At 36.3% G+C, this 20,882-nt stretch overlaps 1 protein-coding gene across 2 annotated transcripts in view; it reads left to right on the top strand.

Moving 5' to 3' along the window:
• LOC123236772 (BTG3 associated nuclear protein) overlaps positions 1-20,882 on the top strand; it is a 212,092-nt gene that overhangs the window by 159,755 nt on the left and 31,455 nt on the right. The window lies entirely within an intron of this gene.

The raw sequence follows: 20,882 nt of genomic DNA, 5'->3' as shown, positions 1-20,882 counted from the left end.
AAGATGAGCCATGAATAGAACCTTAAAGTACTCCACTAGAGGAGTCCTCTGTCCCCCTAACAAGCTTACTCCATGTAACCAGTGACATTTTTTTCTGGTGACATTATTAATACATAACAAATAGACCTCCAGTTAACATAATTTATTCTTTCATCTATTTATTACTTTTTTTCTGCTCCAACATTGATTCACTAAAAGGATTTTCATCTAACCAATTGATATTTATGCAGAAGATTTCTAAAGATTTTAGATTTATTTAGTCAACTGGACTTTTATTGAATGGCTAATTTTTTTGAAAAATTTAAGTAACTCCTTTTGTTCCCCTTTTTGGTCCATGTTCATGATTTTATCATGTTGAGAATTTCTAGAATGGAAATGTCTTTCATCAAGAAAGACCAGCAGTTAAAACCAGTGGAAATATGCATCAGCCATGGGTGGGGAGAACTTGGGGGGTGAAGGGGAAAGAGCATGAATTATGTAACCATGTTAAGTTTTCTAAAAAATAAATATTAATAAATGTTTAAAAAACTATAAAAAAAAGAAAGATCAGCAACTGGTCTCTAACATATCAGTGAAGCACTGACAGATTTATTACACAACTGGTAGAGGTCAGTGGTAGAGCTTAAAGCCATATCTTTTACATCCCCAAGGCCAGCCCAGCACTGCTCCTTCATAGGTACTACTTTTTAAAGAATTGATATGTAAATATAATCCTATTAGAAACAACATTCTTTGTGTCCTTTATAAAGGGTTGTGTTCACTTTTAGCTTACATAATTGAAGATTTTTGCTATTTACAGTTCGGTGAAGAACCTCAAAGATATTTTATGGATTAGAAAATGAGAACCATGAGAGAAGCATGAGGACTTGGTAATTTTGGGGAGGAGAGGACAGAATTCATATGAGCTGGCTTATACAGATATTATTCTGTCTTTAAAACAAATTGGTTTGGTAGCTACACTAGGAAGTTTCATAAATTTCTTCAGTGACATATAATCCTTCTTGAATGTAGTTCATTGGAAATATGCTGCAGCTTACTAGTGCTCATCACATTCTTCTTGATGGTCCTTTTGGTCAGTCAATTAGCATTTATTAAGCACCTGCCTTGTACTGTTTGAATTACTGAAGTTGGGTATTCCAAGATTTATAATCAAAGAGCAAGCCTGGGAGAACATTAATGTTGAAAAGTTAGGCCTTTGCACCATGGAGTAACTTGAGATCATAAGAAATACTGGCCAGTTTACCATTTGGAATCCATTCTACTCTCTTCTTCTTCTTGAGTTCTAGGCTAAGTATTTTGGTTGAACATTTATTTAGCGGGCTATCAGATACCTTTCTTTATATTAATTGTTGTTAATTGTCAGAGGGATATAAAACAAAGTTATAAAGTCCTCTGTTGGTTTTCAAAGCTCCTCACAACTTAGCCACTTCCTCCCTTTCTAGGCTTCTCATACTTTAGTCTTCTCCACATAATCTGCTATCCAGGGAAACTAACCTCTTTGTCAATAAATATACAATTCTCCACTTCTTGACACTCAGCACTTTCACTGGTTCTCCCTCCTGCCTTCAATGCTTGGGACCTTTTCTGAGTCCTCTCTGAAGGATCAAGGGATATGGACAAGAATCACCCAAGAGAAAAGGCATGGGTAGGTTATCCTCTGCACGTGTGGGTTGTCCCATATTGGTGAAAGCTTTGAAATATATAGAAGGTATTATTTACCATGTAATAGAAAGAACACTGTCAAGGGATCCACATGATAGTTGCACTTTTTCCACCCTTTAATTCGTGATATTAATTCAGTTACTTCATTTTTCTCTGTCTCCATTTCCTCACTTAGAAAACAATAGGGTTAGGTCTACTATGTGATTTCCTACATCTTTCCTGTTATAAAAATTTATGATTTTATAGGTATTTAAATATTGTCATTTAACCTTGACATAAGTGGCCAAGCAACTCAAAGAATGTCATGATCCTCTAAAACAAAATTCATTTCTCTCGGGTCCTAAGTTTTGGGGCCTTAGTGCTAAAAGGAAAGGTAGAATCTGGTAATTCTCTGGTTACTGTAATGTGTTCCATTGTCATGTACATCTCTACAGTAGAGACCAGTTTCCTATTTGAAGGTCTAATTTAGCTTGACTTGCCTTCCAAGCTGTGTTAGCTATAAAGTCTTTTGCTAAGTTAGTGACTCTTAGAATACTCATTTGAATGATCATACTTCAAAATATACTAGTCAATTAATTTGCCAATATTTTGGTTTTTTGAAAATTTGAACCAAGAAATATATTTATATATATGTATATATATTTTATTTTGGCGCAGTCATAATAGAATAAATCATTGAAATGATTTTTTTAAAATTAAGTTCCCTTGATTTTCAATATATTCATTAAACATATAATTAAGAACCTTCTCCCCAACTCCCTTTATATACTAGTTGACTAAGAATAATTTGCTCTTAATTACTTTGGAATTCATAGCCTTCTTTTCAGTTCCATCCTAGAAATATTTATGATGTATGTGCTATTATATGCAGTGCTCTAAGTATAAAAGGCTAAATTGGTGGGCGAGTGGAGGAGGAACCAGCCCTTGCCCTCAAAAGAGTTTATATTCTTTTAAAAAGTTTTATGAATGCATTTGTTTTTATATCATAATAATTTATTCCTAAGACATCCCTTCTTTATTGAATCATTCCTAGTAACAATAACCATGAAGACATTTCAACATAGCCAAACAACACAGCCTTTTACTGTTTGGGTGCTATGTCACATCTATAGACCGTTTTTTGCCGCTGAGAAGGAGAAGGGATGTTTCCTTACCAGTTATTTAGGACAAAGGATGATGATGATGATGATGATTTTAATTAAACCCTTACTTTTTGTCTTATCACCAACTTTAAGACAGAAAGCAAGGACTAGGCAAATGAGGGTAAGTGACTTATCCCAGGGCACAAAGCTAAGAAGAATCTGAGGTCTGATTTGAATCCAAGTCTACTGCTCTATCCACTATGCCACCTAGCTGCCTCACATTTACTAGAGTTGGGTCCTTGTAGTAAATAATATTGTTTCCTTGACTCTGCTTTCTTCATTATGCCATGTTTTTCCATACTTCTCAGAATTCCTCATATTTTTATGACAAAATAATATTCCATTACTTTTATTTACCACAAATTATTTGGACATAACCCAGTCAGTGGGGATTCATTTTGGTTCCAGTTTTTTTTTTTCTGAGAAGTCTACATTCCACCAGGAATATGATACAACTCGTGTGCAAGTAATTCCAAAAGGATGTAGTAGTGCTAGTAAGTGGGTGAATTAAGATTGGCCTCATTGTCCTTGAGCTATGATTTCTGTTATTTTCAATTACTTTGCTACTATGGAGACCAGGTAGCTTCATAAAGTGTGCAGGACACTTTACATTTGCTAACTCATTTGATTTTCACCATAATGGTTTGAGGTAGGTGCTATTATTATCCCCATTTTAGAGTTGAGGAAATAGCAGTCTTAGAGGTTTAGTGCCTTGTCCAGGGTCACAAAGCTGGACTAAGGCATAATTTAAAATCATGACTTTTTCTGATTCCAGGTTCTACATCCTATCTACTATATCACCTGGCTGCTGATTAAATCAATGATAGAAAAGCAGGTTATTTGTAACTGCACAGAATGGATTTTAAGTCTGAATTTAGAACTGCCTATTTCATGGCAATCTAAATCCTATGTATAGTTTTGCAAATTGTAGGTTTTGTCAGAGGAAGCATTTAAAAGGGTGCCAGCATTTTACACTCAGTATATTGGTGCTCTGCATAAAACTGCTGTTGGTTGTAAATATGTGGAAATATGAAAGTTTGGAATATTAGAACAGCTTTCTTTGTTGTTTTTCTTTTATTAATTCATTCTTTACATTTGTCTAACATTCCTATAAATGGCAAGAAAGGATCCCTAGATGGGCTGAGCATCTTTCTCAAGTTCTCTGGACCTTTGGAGGATTCCCATGGAGAACCTTGAGCTCTATCCATCAATTTTCCCTAATTCTTGCTTCTTGATTGGGCAAGTTTCTTTCTTCTGCTATACATTTCTTTGATGATGTTCTTTATACTTTCTTTCCCTCATAATTCTCCACTTGTCCTGAGTTGCATCTTTCTCACTCCCAACCCCATTACTCTCCCGTTCTCCTGGGGTGGTAGTAGTGGTGGTGGTGGTGGTTGTAGTTGTCTATCTTAAGAATCGAGTTGACGTTGTGCTCATTATTTCATAATGACTGTGTAAATTTTTTAGAAAGAGAGTCAGCTGCATAAATGGAATATGTTTTGTAACAATGAACAACCCAGACACATTTTTTTTTAAATTAATTTTTTTTTAAACCCTTACCTTCTGTCTTAGAGTCAATACTGTGTATTGGCTCCAAGGCAGAAGAGTGGTAAGGGTAGGCAATGGGGGTCAAGTGACTTGCCCAGGGTCACATAGCTAGGAAGTGTCTGAGGCTGGATTTGAACCTAGGACCTCCTGTCTCTAGGCCTGACTCTCAATCCACTGAGCTACCCAGCTGCCCCCCCCCCCCCCAAACACATTTTATTGGTAAATACATCCATTGAACTTTCTCAATTTCCTATGCCTAGTTGCTTATATTTATATAGAGTTACAAACATAGGATTAATGATTGGTAATTGGAAGCAATCTAAGAGGTTATTTTGTTCCTCTCCATTTTCCAAATAGTGAAACTAATGTCGAGGATGGTTAAATAACTTATTAGGAGTCAGAAAAGTAGTAGAAGTAGTAGATATTCAACAAGAACAATAAGTAGCATTTTATGTAATGCTTTAAGTTCTGTGAAAAGGTTTCATTATCTAATTTTTTCCATCACAACAACAGAGGAAGGAAGGGAGGGAGGGTGGGAGAAGCAAGAAATCCAGGAAACCTTTATTGTCTTCTGTTGTGCCAGGCACTGTGCTTAAGTACTTTACAAATATTAAATCATTTAATTCTATCAATAACCCTAGGATGTAAGTGCAGTTATTATCCTTCCTTTACAGATGAGGAAACTGAGGCTAACAGAAATCAAATGACTTGTCCAAGGTTACATAAGTAGCCCATATGTATCTAAAGCTGGATTTGAATTCCACTCTTCCTGAGGGCATGCCTAGCATTCATCTTATGCACTGCATCATCTAGGTTCTTTTATTGCTTACCACACAGTTGAGATTTAAACCAAGGCCCATTAACTCCAAATCCCGTGCTCTTTCTCTTTAACTAGGCTGCCTCTCATAGTTTAAAAAACAAATAGCTTTGTTTTGTATTGATGTCTAATTTTATATTATTTTCCTGTGTATCCCTTCTTGTGCTCCTATCAGAAAGCATTTCCTCTAACAAAGAATAACAAGAAAAAAAATAGCACAGCAAAACCAGATTCTTTACAAAATGTCCCTAAAGGATTAATAGCCCCTTGATGTAGACATTACAATCCTCATTTGATGGAGGAAAAACCTAGGACTCAGTTACATTAACTCACCTACATGTTAAGTATCACAATCTGGACCTGAACTTAGGTCTTCCAATAAACAATCCAGTGTTCCTCTCACCATACTAATAGCTAAATTCACTAAATACAGCGGTCATTCTCAAAAGAACTTCATGTCATTTGAAAGAGATAAGATATGTACAGGAAATTTCAGTGAGAAAAAGAAGAGATACTTTATTAGTCTGTTAGTTGAGAAGCAACATTAGGGCAATGGAAAGAATGCTAGGCTTGAATTGGAGGTCTCAAGTCCTGGGTTTGAGTCCTGACATTGTCACTTATTATTGTGTGATGCGATAAGTCACTTCTCACCAACAGATTGGGAAGGCCTCCACAATATGTAAGTATAACATGTGGGATAGGAATGTTTCCTACTTTCCTAGAATTTCTTTGATAAAAAATTAAAATTTTAGAAATTTAAACTTTTCTTGTTAAGTAAAACAATATATAAACAAGAACAAAAGCAAGAACCCTAAAATTAAAAAAGATTCTTAGTTATTCTACATAAATTATTTTTCAGATTACTGCACCCATCTCTAAAGGTCATATATTAAATCTTCTGTCGTATTGGTCACTTCATCATATTGGTTTTTGTAATTCTTTCTACGTATCTGACAAGAATTTGTTTTTCATATCATTGCCTTTAATTTCATAGTTTTATTGCACAAATATTGTTTGGCTTCTGCTTTCTTAATTCTTCATTACTTCTTAGAAGATTTCACATTTCTTTGGAATCTCCACTTTCATCATTTCTTATAGAGTAGTAATAACAGAGAAACAGAAGTTTAGGATTTGGGATCTCAGTGGCCATCTAAGGGATCTGGATCCATTAGAGAAGAGATCTCAATGGCCATCCAGTTCATCTTGTCCTCAAAGCCCCGTGTCAATGTACCAACAAATACCTTTGCTTGAAGACTGGTACTATCTTTGGAAAGTAGTGGGGGCGGGGAGTGGGGAGTGGGACAGGATGTGGACAAGGAAGTATGAATTGATGGATAGAATGGAATGAAAGAAAACAGCCTAGAATACTGCCTTACATGAAGCTCCTCCAGCCAGTTTATGTTGGACCCTGAAGCCAGCTCTGGGCCTCATCCCCCCAGAATTCCAGAACTGTTCTAAAGGGAGAGAGAACAGGCCTGTATTGTCAGCTCAGCTCTAGTCCACAAGCTCCTTGAGAGTAGGGATTATTTCATTCTTTGTATTTGAAGCCCAGGTCCTGAAATCACATTTGGAATGCAGTAGAAGCTTAATAAATGCTTGTTTGTTTGATTGAAAACACTTCTTTTGGATCAAAAGAATTCAAGGAAATATATTTTCATTTTTATAGTAATTTAATGTTACAAGCACTTCTTATTTTTATTTTATTAATATTATCATTATATAAAATACAGAAATTAAAACGTATTTTAAGTTAATTGCTCAGGGTAAAACACTTAGTAAGTATCAGAGCAAAGACTCCAGTTCTTATGTTCTGACACCTTGACCAAGGATCATTTTACATCATTTTACAGTGTTAATAAATGTCTCTGTGGAAAAGCATGGTCACCTTTGTCTGATGAGATAGTATAGGTATGTCTTTTTATGAGGATAGCACATGCTCAGTAGCATTTGAGTAAAGCACTCAAACAGGTTAGAGTCGTTCTAATCTTAACTATTTTGAGTTACATTGGATGAATTTTCAGCTGTAGGAAGTTTGATCATGGTCATTTTCCCTATAGGAAAAAAAGGAAATTTCTCACTGGAAACCTTTTTCTTGATTTTTGCTTAAACTAGGAAAAGCCCTGTTTTGAAAATGTGAAACTTGCCCAAAACAAACAATTCACTAAAGACAAATGGTTATCACTTTTTTTTGCCAAGATCATGTTATAAATATTTAAAAATAGCCCACCATGTTTTAACAGTACACACAAGAGCCATCCTTCCTATTTGGAGGCATGACACATGAGAATATAGCATGTGGAGTGCAGGTGAAGAAGGAACCAGAGCCATGTCTGCTTTTCTTTTTGTTCATTCATTCAAGTCATGAAAATCCTTTGGGAATTGTGTCATAGAGCTGATCCTTTGTGTTCTACCAGCACCCCCTCACTGTCTTGCTTTTTCACCAGCTCAAGAGGTTAAAGGCTTCAGGCTCTTAATGTCAAGGAACCATGTCAAGCATTGTACTCCATTTTGGCTTAATAAACTCCCACAGATTTGTAATGGTTTTAGAGAAACATTTTACTCAATCCAAAGCCTGGGATATAGTCAATGGAGTTCTTTGTAAATAAAGTGTGTAATGGGTATGAACTAGGTTTTCTACAGCCATTGAAAATAACCCAGTAAATGTCATAAGACAGTAATCCAGTTTATATGAATAACAAGACAGTTAACTTTACATCATAGAAAATTAATACTCTTAACTTTGAACCCAAGGTCAAAATATAGAGGATTCACCAAGAGGTCAAATATCATATTTCTTTCCCCCTCCGCTCCTCATAGTATGGATCATCAAAAGTTCAAATTGTAATCTTTTTCATTAGCATTAATTAAAACTAACATATAATGCATTTAATATATAATAATATAGCATATGATTATAATATAGTATATAATATCTAATAGTATTAAGTATATTTCAAATCCATTTTCTTTTTTGCTTTTAAGTGGCCACTATCCACCTACTTCAGGTCCTCATCATTTTCTAGTTAGACTCTTAATTTGTAGTTTCTCACTTGTGTCCAATCCATCCTCCATATAGCTAGCAAAATCATCTTCTTGAAGAATAAGTTTGATAATGTCATTTTACCCCTCAAGAACCTTCAGAATAGTATTTCTGCTGGGATAAGAACTACTCCAGTGTGTTTAATAGACTAGTTCTAGACTTCCTTTTAAGACTTATTTCATACAACTTGCTATTCTAAGCCAAACTAGTCTGCCTTCTCTTCCTGAACTCATCATTTTATTCCCTACCTTCTTGTGTCAGGGCAGATGGGTCTGGAGCCTGCCCCAGGCTAGTCAGGCCCCTGAAAGAGATTTGTTGCCTTTTAGTGCAAAAACTTGCCAAACAATATGGGAGGGGAGGAGAATCACAGTAGTGATTTTATCACAGCCCATATTTAACATTTTTGCACCATAATATTGTATTAATAGTTTATAAATTATTAATTCCTCACTTATCAGGCACATAGATCTTCCCTTCCTTCCTTCCTTCCTTCCTTCCTTCCTTCCTTCCTTCCTTCCTTCCTTCCTTCCTTCCTTCCTTCCTTCCTTCCTTCCTTTCTCCCTCCCTCCCTCTCTCCCTCCCTCACTCCCATCTGTCTTGAATAGCTAGATGGCACAGCGGATATATAGTGTTAGGTGTGGAGTCAGGGAGACTCATTTTCTTGAGTTCAAATCTCATGTTAGATAATTCCTATCTATGTGACCCTGGCCAAGTTACTTAACCCTCAATTTCCTTATCTGCAAAATCATCTGGAGAGGAAAATGACAAACCACTTCAGCATCTTTGCCAAAGAAAACCCTAAGTAGAGTCATGAGGTTGGACATGACTGAAAAAATAATTGAAAAACAAAATTGCTTTCTTAAAATCCCCCATTTTCTGCTTCAGGAAAGGCTGGTGGAAAGTTGGCATATACATCTTTCAGTGACTACTCAGTTCTTGCACAGTACACTTAGAAACTCAAGCTGAAAATTCAAAGATTGACATGGTTTTTATCCTTTAAAAAAATTTTGTGTGCCATTGTTTTCTCCTCATGCTTTTAATTCATAATTGTACAAAAGCTTCCCAAATAGTCTCAACTGCCAAATTAATCATTACATTTATTTTTCCTCTTTTATATAATGTGTTACCCAGTGTGAAAAGTCAGAGCTTTAGTGACATTCAGTTCACCCTGTCAGTGACAGATATGTCCTAAGGAAATGTTTGTTATCTTCTTTTTTCTCTAAACTGGTTGGCAATTTACTTAATTTCTCTATATACTCTGATAGCTATTGTAGAAACGGACTTCATTGTTCATTTTGATCATTGCAAGTTGTAACAACTGATTTATGCTGTCCAAGAATATTTGACCTTGTTATATTTAAAAAATCAATATGAAGTATTTGCCTAATAACTATACATATGTATGTTGTTCAAGGATTGATAATATTAACATTTAGATACTTAACAATAGGCCTTATGTATTAAGGGATGATAATGTTTTTTGGCCACAGAAGTCTTGAAAACTTTTTACCAAGTTCATGGAATGTAAACCACTTGAGGTAAAGATAGTTATGTTTTTATCTGTATTACAAATTCTTAGCACATTGCTTTGTACAAAATAGATACTTAGCATATGTTTGTTGAATGAGAAGTTATATAGAAGGAGTTATCTACAAAATTATGGGCCTTTGAAGTTTCAGAGATGTTTTGGATTCCTCAGTCATTTCTATAAATCTAGTGAGCATTTGCTTTATTTAAATGAAGAACAAAAATATTTTGTGCATTCATACCTTTCTTTCCTCCCCTATAGTAAAAGGAAGAAGCCAAGATTATCATAAAATATATAGCTCAGAATGCTGAGACCTTATATTTGATTAAGACTATGATTTACAGCAAGATATAAACAAAGAATTTTCATTGGGATGGATTTAGGACACATGGAGAAGATTTGTTGCTTGGAATGCTATTCTTTTTGGAAAGAGAAGAGTACCAAGTATCTCCAGACTTGTGTTATGCACATTTGACCAAAACATTTTTTTTGTTTTAATTTTATTTTATTTTTCCCCCAAAGATCACCTTTGAGCTCCAAAGCCCAGAGGCTAGAATCAGCCACAGAACATACAATTGAAAAGGTTTTTATTCCTGCATGCTCTATGGAATCCTTATATTGATAGCATATTGATATTTTGCTTTCTTTGAGGCCTTACTAGCTATTATCAATGAACTGTGAGTCTGGCTGATTTGAGGATCTGGCCTTAGCTGGGTGCAGGGATACTTGCCTTACCTGTTTTTAATAAGTGTTTCAAACTTTAAAAGCTTCCTAGAAACCATACTTATTTTAAAAATAAGAAATAAGTTCCTTCCTTGACTTTGTTAGTGCTGGGAGTCAAAATTACCATGACCTGTCTCTAACCCTGTAAAAAGGAGAGTGATTTCATTTGCCAATCACTCAACACATTTATTCATCACAGTGGAGATACATAAACTGGACAGAGACAGTCCCTATCTTGAAGGAGCTTACAGTTTACTGGGGAGATCCTTGTCCACAAGATGTTGATCTAGGGCAGGGTTGGTGAGGGTTTTCAAGTATGCATGTTCAAACTGCAACTTCAAGGTGTCTGTGAACCCTTCTGCATTACCCTAGAGAGCGGAGGGAGGAAGTGTTCACTTCGGGTAGCTGGACAGAAGGGTGAGGCATATAAAAATGTCCTTAGATGCTTAGAAAAGAGGGACTGGAGCAGCTCCCCCAGTGCTCCCTCAGCAAGCGTGCCAATACTTCACCAACCCTGAACTACGGTATGTATTGTTATTTGTAGACTACTAACAACTGGAGGAATCCCTTTGTGTTTTTTTTTTTTTTTAACCCTTGTACTTCGGTGTATTGTCTCATAGGTGGATGATTGGTAAGGGTGGGCAATGGGGGTCAAGTGACTTGCCCAGGGTCACACAGCTGGGAAGTGGCTGAGGCCGGGTTTGAACCTAGGACCTCCCGTCTCTAGGCCTGACTCTCACTCCACTGAGCTACCCAGCTGCCCCCATCCCTTTGTTTTTGAAAACAATTTGTAGCCACCTTCTGCCGAATTCAAGGAAGGTTACTTGCATTGTTTTTCAGAAATTTTATCTTGTTTTTGACCTTCAAACATAGTTTTGTGAAAATGGTTTTAGGTTGGTACATTCTAAGTTTCCTTCTATCTTGAGGAATAGAACTGGAATAGGCAAGAGTCCTAATCTTTGATAAGTTATTTTTCTTTTATGGGGAAAAACAAAAAACAAACCAAAACAGAAAACAGACTCAAAAACCATATTTTCACTTTGCCCCTGGTTTTAAAGTCTTATGACTTGGTCCAGTTAACTTTTAAAGTTGATATTGGTTCAAGGTGGTTCTTGATGGCTCCTATCAGTCCATTCCTCTGCATGCATATTTTTTGTTTTGAGTTAATGCTTTTCATGAATTTTTATGAGTTTATGAACACAGCTCCAGAAGAGTCACCATGTAGTCCAACTCATACTTGAAAAAATTCCATCTTCAACCCCTGTATTAAGGAGCCAGATGATTTCTGCTTGAGAATCTCCAGGGAAGGGGGACCCCACTACCTTCTATAACTTCCCAAGCAGCCCCAGGTGTTTGTAGCTTTCCTAAGATGGATTCTAAATTTTCCTTCCTAAACTCCTATGTCTGCCATGGGGGCTCTACACACACACACACACACATATGCAGCTTAAACATATCTATCTTAAACCTCTTCCTTATGAATGATGGATTATTTTTAAAAAATCAGATTTGTTCTGGAATTGGGGTCAGACGCATCTGAGTTCAAATCTCACCTCAGACATACTAACTATGCATGACCCTGTTCAAATCATTTATTCTCTTGCAGCCTCAGTTTTCTCATTTGTAAAATGGAAATAATAACTACTTTATTGGGTCATTGTGCAGGTCAGATGAATAACATGTCAAATTCTTCTCAAAGCTTAAAGTGCTACATAATTGCTATCATCATTGTCATTACCACCACCAGCACCATCATCATCATATAGGGCCATACCTATCCCTGTTTAAGCGAACCTTATATTTAAAGCTATTGGAAGAGAAAAGAAGATTAAAGATCAGCCCCCTTAACTTACATTCAAGATATTTGCCCCAAGCTCATACGGGGATGAGACAAGATTAGACAAGTTTCCTGACCCACATACTGTACTTTACTGTGCTTATCTGCGTTGTGCATTTCTTTTAGGTTCTTCACCAGTTTTGCATTATCTCAGCTGGGTTTTAAAATGAAATTCAGAATTGGCAGTATATTTGGGGAAACCAGATGTGTATAGTTGAAATATCGTGCTTTCAGGTCCAGGATTCTCATGGAAGGCTGTAGCAAATCATACCCTATGTCATTTGCCCTTCCCCTGAAAGAAATTGAATCTAGTTCAAAAATGCATTTTTTAAAAAGCCCAAACAATGTTTGGAAAATTTAAGAGACCTACAAGCACTCTCTGGATATTGCTTTAGAAGGAAGAGAACTTTGGCTGGCCCATTCCTTCAGCTAGTAGCTCAATCAATATATGGCCATTTGGGAAATCTTAGTTCAAGTTCACTCCCAGGCTGGTTGGTCATAGTTGGAAGCCCAGAAAGGATGCTCTTGACCACCAGTATGGAAGCAAGGAACTAACTGTGTTGCTGTTTCATCTTCCAGAAGTTAAAAGGGAGAATATCTTGAGGTTTGAGTTCTATTGTCATTGTTACAGAGCCAACAAAAGAGGAAATGGGGAAATGGCCATTTAGAACCATAAGTTGAACAGATTATTTCCCCAAATCTTTTACCTGGCTAACCCACTCCAAAACTTTGGGGAAAGCTGACTCTTCCTTTTGTAACAGAGAATGCACACAAAGAGCCTTGGTCCTGATTGATACTCTTTTCCCAGCTGCAAGGAAAAAGCAGTGTTGGATTTCTCCCTAATTGTTTTTCTTCTGGCATTATAGTAAACCTGTCCAAAATGCTGGATACTTCTCCTTGCAACTATGGCTTTTAAAAGCAGATGCATTTTATTTATCATTGATGTATTTTTCCCCCCTTTTACAGTGATATCCTGAGTTTAACATTAGAATGCATCTCTAGAATGCTGTACTCATGGCACTTCAAATCTCCTGTCTTCAGTGTTTCCAGAACAGTATAGCACATGTGAACTCTAGAGCAAATTACACCCCTTTCAGGGATGAATTTATAAATATTTATGTATCTATATATATAAATTTACAAACATAATTTATATAGAGTTGTGCACTTCAAAAAGCATAATCATTTTTAGAGTTTGTTAAAGACTTGACTTTAAATTAGCTTTCAAAGAACTCCCACTCTGAGAGAAAGAAAGAATTTTACAGGAACACAAAAAGTAAGAATGATAAACAATGACCAACCCAAGTGGAAAACTTGGTGATGGGATAGGAGCTCTTGTCCCCTTTTGCCTTCACCATCTGCTTTTGGAAGCTGCTCTAAACCAAGTTGTTTGATGTGTGTTTGACTCCATCAAAGCTGTGGGACCACAGACAGGTTTCCCTACCACCTTTTCCTTTGCTCACCCTAAATGTTTTGGGGTTCAACTCCAGCTGGGTGATCTGACTACAAGATGCTGAAGAAGTGAAAACTATCAGAATGGTTGGGGAACCTTTGTTTAGCTCACTCACTGTTTTAAGGAAAAACAGATGCTTTATGAAGTCACTGGGCTGGATTATGTCACTGATAAGAAAGGTAAAATTGAAGCTTTGAGGTAAGAATAGCAATTTGGACTTTTCTAATATTACTTGTTTCTAAAGCTTTTGGGTACCTATGAAGAGTTATCTCAATGAATAATATTCACTAAAAGGAGCTTTAAAAATAAATCAGTTAAAAATCTGATTAATGCAACATCAAGAGAGTTCAGTAATACCTCTTTTAAAGTGGTTAGGTGATACCTGCTGAAAAAAGAACATAATAATGAAGACCAAATGGTCTTGTTTCTTATGTACTTTCTCATTTCATCTCCTATTGTAGCAATGCAAGAATCATCATAGTTATTGTCAGGCACTGGTTTGATAGCAGTAAGATTTGTTTCAGCTTGTGAGCCATCAGGTATATGAGAATCACCATTCTCATTTGCGAGGGGTTCTGTGGCAGTGGCCATCACCCAGCCCAAAGGCTTCCTATTCCATATGAGAACTTTCCTGATGCCCACTACCTTCTCAGTGCCTCCCTAAGTTACTTTGTGTTTCTTTTGAATCTACTTATATAGGCCGATGTTGTCTCTCACAATAGAATATAAGCTTCTTGAGGGTAGGACTGACCGTTTAATTTCCTTCTTTGCATTGTTAGCATCTGGCACAATATAGTAGGAAGAAAGCTTGAGTTCAAGTGTAGAAGTATCCAGAGCAAAGTAAGCACATTTTTTGTTTGTGTTCTGTAGTTCTCAGGTATAATATGGAATGTGCATTTGAATTGGCCATCTTTCAGTATTTATGTTTCTTTCATTTAATTAAGGATTCATTCCTCTACCTCATTATAATTTTTTTGTGAAAGAAATGCCAGCTCTGAGTATATTTATATTTATAGTAAGAAGGGACCCCAGAGGTCATCTAGTCCAAATTCCTCATTCTACAGATGACAAAACAGGCTGAGTCCAAGGTAGTATAATGAATTAGTAGACCTGGACTAGACTTCAAGCTTTCTATAAGAGAGCAGAGCATGCAGCTGCCTCAAATCATGTAAGTGACCCTGGGCAAATCAGTTAAACAGCCTCAACTATCTCATCTATAAACTCAGCAGAATAATAGTATCTACCTCTCAGGGTTGTTGTATCCTATCAAATGAGATATCCTATGTAAGATGCTTTCTAAACCTTAAAATGATGTATAGATTCTCACTAGTATCATTAGGCGCTTAATTAATGTTTCTTGATTGATTCTACCCTCTCTAAGAAGTTGTTTATAAATGAGATAGAGTCTGTCAGCTTGTGTTTTATTAGTTCTTCAGAAGAACTCCACAGTCTAATGGCTTCTAGTACTCTTTCCTCATACTTTGATCAGCTGAGAGTCCATCCTTATAGACTGGTCCCCTGGACACTTTTTCAAAATATGCTAGATACATATTGTCTTTTGTATTCCTAAGACAGGATGGATCTCTGCTTGGTGCTCACTAGTCTGTGTATGCAAGAGGAGTCTAGAAATGAATCCTAAATGAATTTGCATTTTCAGAGCTGATGATAAGAACTGGCTTTGCCTGTCCAGAGAGACATATACCTGTACAGTTTGGCTGTCCAACATGATCTGTGTAACAGAAAGGAGTGTTTCTAGGGAAGAGCAAGCACCCAAACATAGCCCTTTTAATTTAAGATAATTGATTATAGGAAGATTAAAAAAATGGAGCTTTTAAGGTGTGTTTGTGTGCATGTGTGTTTGTGTGTGTGTTTGTGTGTGTCCATGTCGGTGTCCATGTCATGTCCCAATTACCCTATTTGGGCCAGGGATGCATGATAAAAATGGTCAGGCAAATGCTTATCAGATAAGCAGCCTCAGCCTTGTAATTTACTTTGAGTAGAGTGCCACAAAGAATGTTGAGCCTGTCATACTGTAGACTGCAGGACAGAGAGGGATGATGTGAGTCTTAAGGCTGAACCCACCTACTCTAAGTCGACTCCAAGACTCTTATAACAGGAAGGGACCATAGCTATCATCTCCAGCCCTTTCACTTTATAGAAGAAGTGGAGATCTAGAGAGGAAAAGATCCTTCCTTCCCTTAAGGTCTGAAGGTAGTAAATATCAAACTGAGGCCTACCTTTATGCTGCTTTATGCATGCCAACATACCTCTTAATAGCTAGATCTTAATGGTTTTTCTTTTCCTTTAAATGTTGTAAGTAAAATTACTTAGCCTATAGAAAACATATTGGACCCATGCCTTTGAAATTATCCCTAAATTTTATTTTTTCCACATTTACTTCTACTTTATAAGCCTGTGAGATAAATATCATGAAGAAGAAAAAATAAACCAGCTTCAGGATAGGATGCTTGCTCAGAAAAATAGCACTAGGGATTTGAAATGTAAATTATGTTTCCTTTTAAAATATCTTATTGCTCTTCCTCCCTTCAAATGAGGACTCAGTTTTGAAAGCTGCCTATAGATTTTGTTTTTCTTTTAAAAACTATGCCCCCTCTAAGACTTTCTCTACCCCAAAACTTTCTTCAGTAGGAAATAAATAAATTTTGAAAGTTTTGCTGTATTTATCAGGTATGATTTCTTATTCTAGGGTTTAAGATGAAAGCAATCTGTGCTTTGGATATATATTTTAAAAAACAAACAAACACCCTAGTGTGGTGTTTGGCTCAGTTCAATTTAGATAAGTAACTACTATGTATAGTATTAGGGATATAGGACAAAAATTGAATAGTCCTTGCTTTCATTGAGGTTTATAACCTACCTAAATGGGGGTTCTTAACCTTTCCTCCTACCTGGAATGCTATCCCTTCTCTGCTCCAACTACTGACCTCCCTGGTTTCCTTTAAGTCTCAATTAAAATTCAAACTTTTATAGGAAGTCTTCCTCATCTCTGCTTCCGCTTAATTCTATCACTTTTCCTTTTTTAGTTATTTCCTATTTTGTGTGTGTGTGTGTGTGTGTGTGTGTGTGTGTGTGTGTGTGTGTGTCCATCCTTGAGGGCATGGACTCTCTTTTGTCTTTTTTTATATCCTCCATAGCACATGCTTAGCATAGTGCCTGGCACATAGCAGGTGTTTAATAAATGTTAACTGATTGGTTGATTTTTGTTTCCTGGAACTGTTTATCAATCTGGTGAATCCTCCTCAAAATAAGAATTTTTAATGCATAAAAAAAATACATAGGATTATGAAAAAAATTGTATTAAAAATTCCAAGTTTATGGACTCTAAATCAAGGAGAGAAGAGAGTACTGCCTCAGATTGTAGAACTTGATAAAGTTATATTCCTTATCACCCATTCCTGTAGTGCCAACAGGACAGAAGCAATGAAGATGAATAGTAAGTACTCCTTCTCTCCTGGACCTTAGAACAATATTACAATGAAAAAGGAATAGAAACCAACTTTCTCTTATGTTCTTTGATTGGTCCAATCTACCTTTATTTAAGGAAAGATGGACCAAGTCTAAAGGAAATGTGCAGGGGAAAAAGTAGTAGTGGTTGTAGTTGTTGTTGTCGTTGTCGTTGTAGTTTGCATATGATGGACATTCAATATATGTTTGCATTGAATTGAGGAATGGAGCAAAAGGAAGAAAGATGAGATAGGAAAATATCTGAAAAAGGACAGTGACAACAAGAAATTAAGCTGTATTTTGAAAATAGTATGGGCTTCATAAGTGTTTATTCACTTGAATGTTGTAAAATGATAGACTTTTCCCTGATAATATATGGCATGCTGAATTCTGTTGATGATGATAAATATCTGCTGTCCATGTTTTCTTTAAGTGAAGGACCTCTGCCATGGAATGTTATGTTAGCATGTACATTAATTCAGGCTCTCCTTGAGGTGGTTTCGAATCCTACATCAGATCATAGTCTGAAGAACTATTCAGTGGTTTCTCAAAATAAGGGGATAAATAGATCCCTGGGCTCAATCCAAACCTTCTGTTGTACCCAGTAGGAAGTGATTTGACTGGATATTGAGACCTGTGAACCAGACAGTTCTCTGTATTTTCATTTATGGAGTTGGCAGGAAATCATCAAATTAAAATATAAAAATGGAAAGAAACCAACCAATTTAAGAGTATTAGTGATCGTGTTTTTATGGTCACGGTATGCCCCAGCAGAGACCTTCCCATCAGCCAAGTCTGGCAGTGACTCACCATTTATGATTCAGGGAGTTACCTTTTTTCAGCCAGAGAGCAATAAGAGGAGTCTGGGTCACTCCCTTGAACTGCAGCTTAAGACTGTGGTTTACAAATGAACTGTGGTCAAATAAAAAAAGTTGCAGAGGACTCCAGGTGTGTATATTGTAGTGGAAATGAAGACACAAAATTCAGTAATTTTTATTTTTTCAAATTTTTGAGAGAAATATATTACAATTGGTGACAATAATTCTTTTTCAAACAACATAATTCACAATTTAAGCTGACTTTCTTTAGAATACATAAGCAACAGTAATGTTTGACCAGAGGTATGTACTCAAACTTTGTAGTTCTGTTTTGCTCCAAGAAAGATGTTTCCAAGCATACATCATCAACTTGATTTTCTCAAAATGTAAAAACTTCTATTCTCCCCCGCCTCTTTGCTCTAAACCTATTGTTGAAGTAAATTCTGAGGTATGGTTTCATTTCATATAAAAGTCACAGAATTTAGTTCTAGAAGGAATTTTAGGAAGTTAACTAGTTGCATCATTCACCTCTCTTCCTCTTTTGACTTTGATTATTGATGTAGGGGAGCTCTCGGGAAGGAAATACCACCTACCAGTTCAGGCCATTGTCACCTTGTTTGGTTAGTCTCTCTCTTTTTTTTTTAAACGTTACCTTCCGTCTTAGAATTGATACTAAGGCAGAAGAGTGGTTTGGTGCCAGGTAATTGACATTTAGTGATTTGTCCAGGGTCACACAGCTAAGAAGTATCTGAGCCCAGATTTGAACCCATGATCTCCCATCTTTGAGCCTTTCTATCCACTGATCCACGTAGCTCCCCCTTTAATGGTTAGTCTTAAGTAAGCTGTGTAGTGGCTGAACTTCTGGTCTTAGTGAATTGTCTAGAGCAGGGGTCGGCAACCTTTTTGGCCATGAGAGCCATAAATGCCACATTTTTTTAAATGTAATTTCATGAGAACCATACAGTGCTCACAGTGCCGCTCCTGTAACAGCGCCTGAAAAAAAAAATGACTTTATGGCTCCTGCAGAAAGAGCCATACGTTGCCAACCCCTGGCCTAGAGCAATGTTATTAAACTCACATAGAAACTGAGGCTACTCATCTCTACCTAAGTATTCTCAAAGGCCACCTATGACTTAGTTTTTAAATGTAATATATTTTTATTGATTTGGTTATGTATTTCCCAATTACATTTTAATCTGTATCTGACTGAGCCTGTGTTTGACATCTCTGGTCTAGAGCACTACAGATTTAGGTGATATGCCCAGTCTCCTACACCAGTACATATCAGATGTAGGATTTAAACCCAGCCCTTCTTGATTCCAAGGGCAGTTAGTTCTGTTCACTCCACTATACTACCTCTATCCTTCAGGTTATACTTAAAGCTGAGGCTCAGAGAGTGAAGTGACAAGCCAAGGTGTCACAAGTAGAAAGTCATAGAGACAAGGATTTGAACCCAGATCTTATGATATAAAATTTAATTCCAGTATCCTTTCAGTTTTCCCACTTCTTAGCATCCCAGTTATGGGGAAATGCCATGATAGAAAGAAAAAGATCTAGAATTCATAGGGCTATAGCATTTAGAGTTGGGAGTTACCTTAGAGATAATTTCATTGTCTGCTTCTTTTAAGATGAAGAAACTAAGTGTCTTGTCCAAAGTTACTCACATTTAATAAATAGGAAACCTGAGTTCTAAACATTGGGTTCAGAAAGCAGATTGTGTGGCCATTGGCAAGCCATTAAACTCACTTCATCTTGCAACAATTTTTTTTTTAAAAGGGCGTTTGATTAGCTAACCTCTGTATGGTTGGCCCCTTCCAGCTCTAAAATGTGACTCAGTGGGAATGGGACCTTTGGGAAAGCTTTTATCCCAGCTGAAGACAGGACCACACTTGAGCTATTAAAGACAAATAAAAGCTTGTCCTCTTTTTAAGGACCTCATAAGAAGTAATGATGAACCTACTTTAGTATCTCATCTCATCTCATCTAATCTAATCTTGAACACTCTTTATTGTTGAGTAATCCTTATATAAACATGTTATATGGTAGAAGGAGCATTGGATTTGGAGCCTGAGAATCTCAAATGTAGTTTGAGTTTGCAACTGACTGACTTTTCTTAACCCTCATGACATTTTGCCAGACTGAGAAACTCTTCCCACCCCCACCCCCCAACAGGGTTATATCTTACAAAACCTTGCTTTGTGATTGGTGTGAAAAAAAGGTTTCTACATGTTAAGTTTGACAATGTAAGAAAAGATAGGAATTAATGATTATTTCACTCAAAGAATTTTTCCTCTACTCATAAACCTTACATGCTTAATTTATTTCTGAAACATTTATCTAAACTCAACCAATGTGGAAAAATTAAAAAGTCATCACTTTTAAACTTACCTTCTAATTGAAAAGGTTTTAGTAACTTGTTCACTATTGTAGTTCTGCAAAATCAGATTCTGATGCCTCTTACAATGTAATTCATAAGATTTAATCAGTGACACAGATCATGTGAAAATCACTTCACTGCCAATCTGAGGAGGGAAAAAATGAGCAATCTTAGGTTAGGAAGTTGTCCATTTGTATGGGGTAATGGATTTTGGCCAAAAAAACAGAGTACAAGCAGAACTTTCTCAGAATAAATTCCATTATTTCATAAGTTTCTTTAAAAAAATAGTTGCAAAATTTGACCTTAAATTCCCTTAATAAATTGTCTTTTTAAATGTAAAATGATTGAAAATATATAACTGCAGTATAATTCTTAGTATTTTGATTTGAAATTTCAAAGCACTAAAAAGATTCTTGAGTTCAATCCAGGATTAGCTATTAGGCTTTAGTTAAAGGAATTATAATGAAGAATT

The sequence above is a fragment of the Gracilinanus agilis genome, chromosome 2 (genome assembly GCF_016433145.1).
Source record: "Gracilinanus agilis isolate LMUSP501 chromosome 2, AgileGrace, whole genome shotgun sequence".
NCBI lineage: Eukaryota > Metazoa > Chordata > Mammalia > Didelphimorphia > Didelphidae > Gracilinanus > Gracilinanus agilis.
The sequence above is the reverse complement of the archived record's forward strand: the minus strand, read 5'-3'. Positions and strand labels throughout refer to the sequence as shown.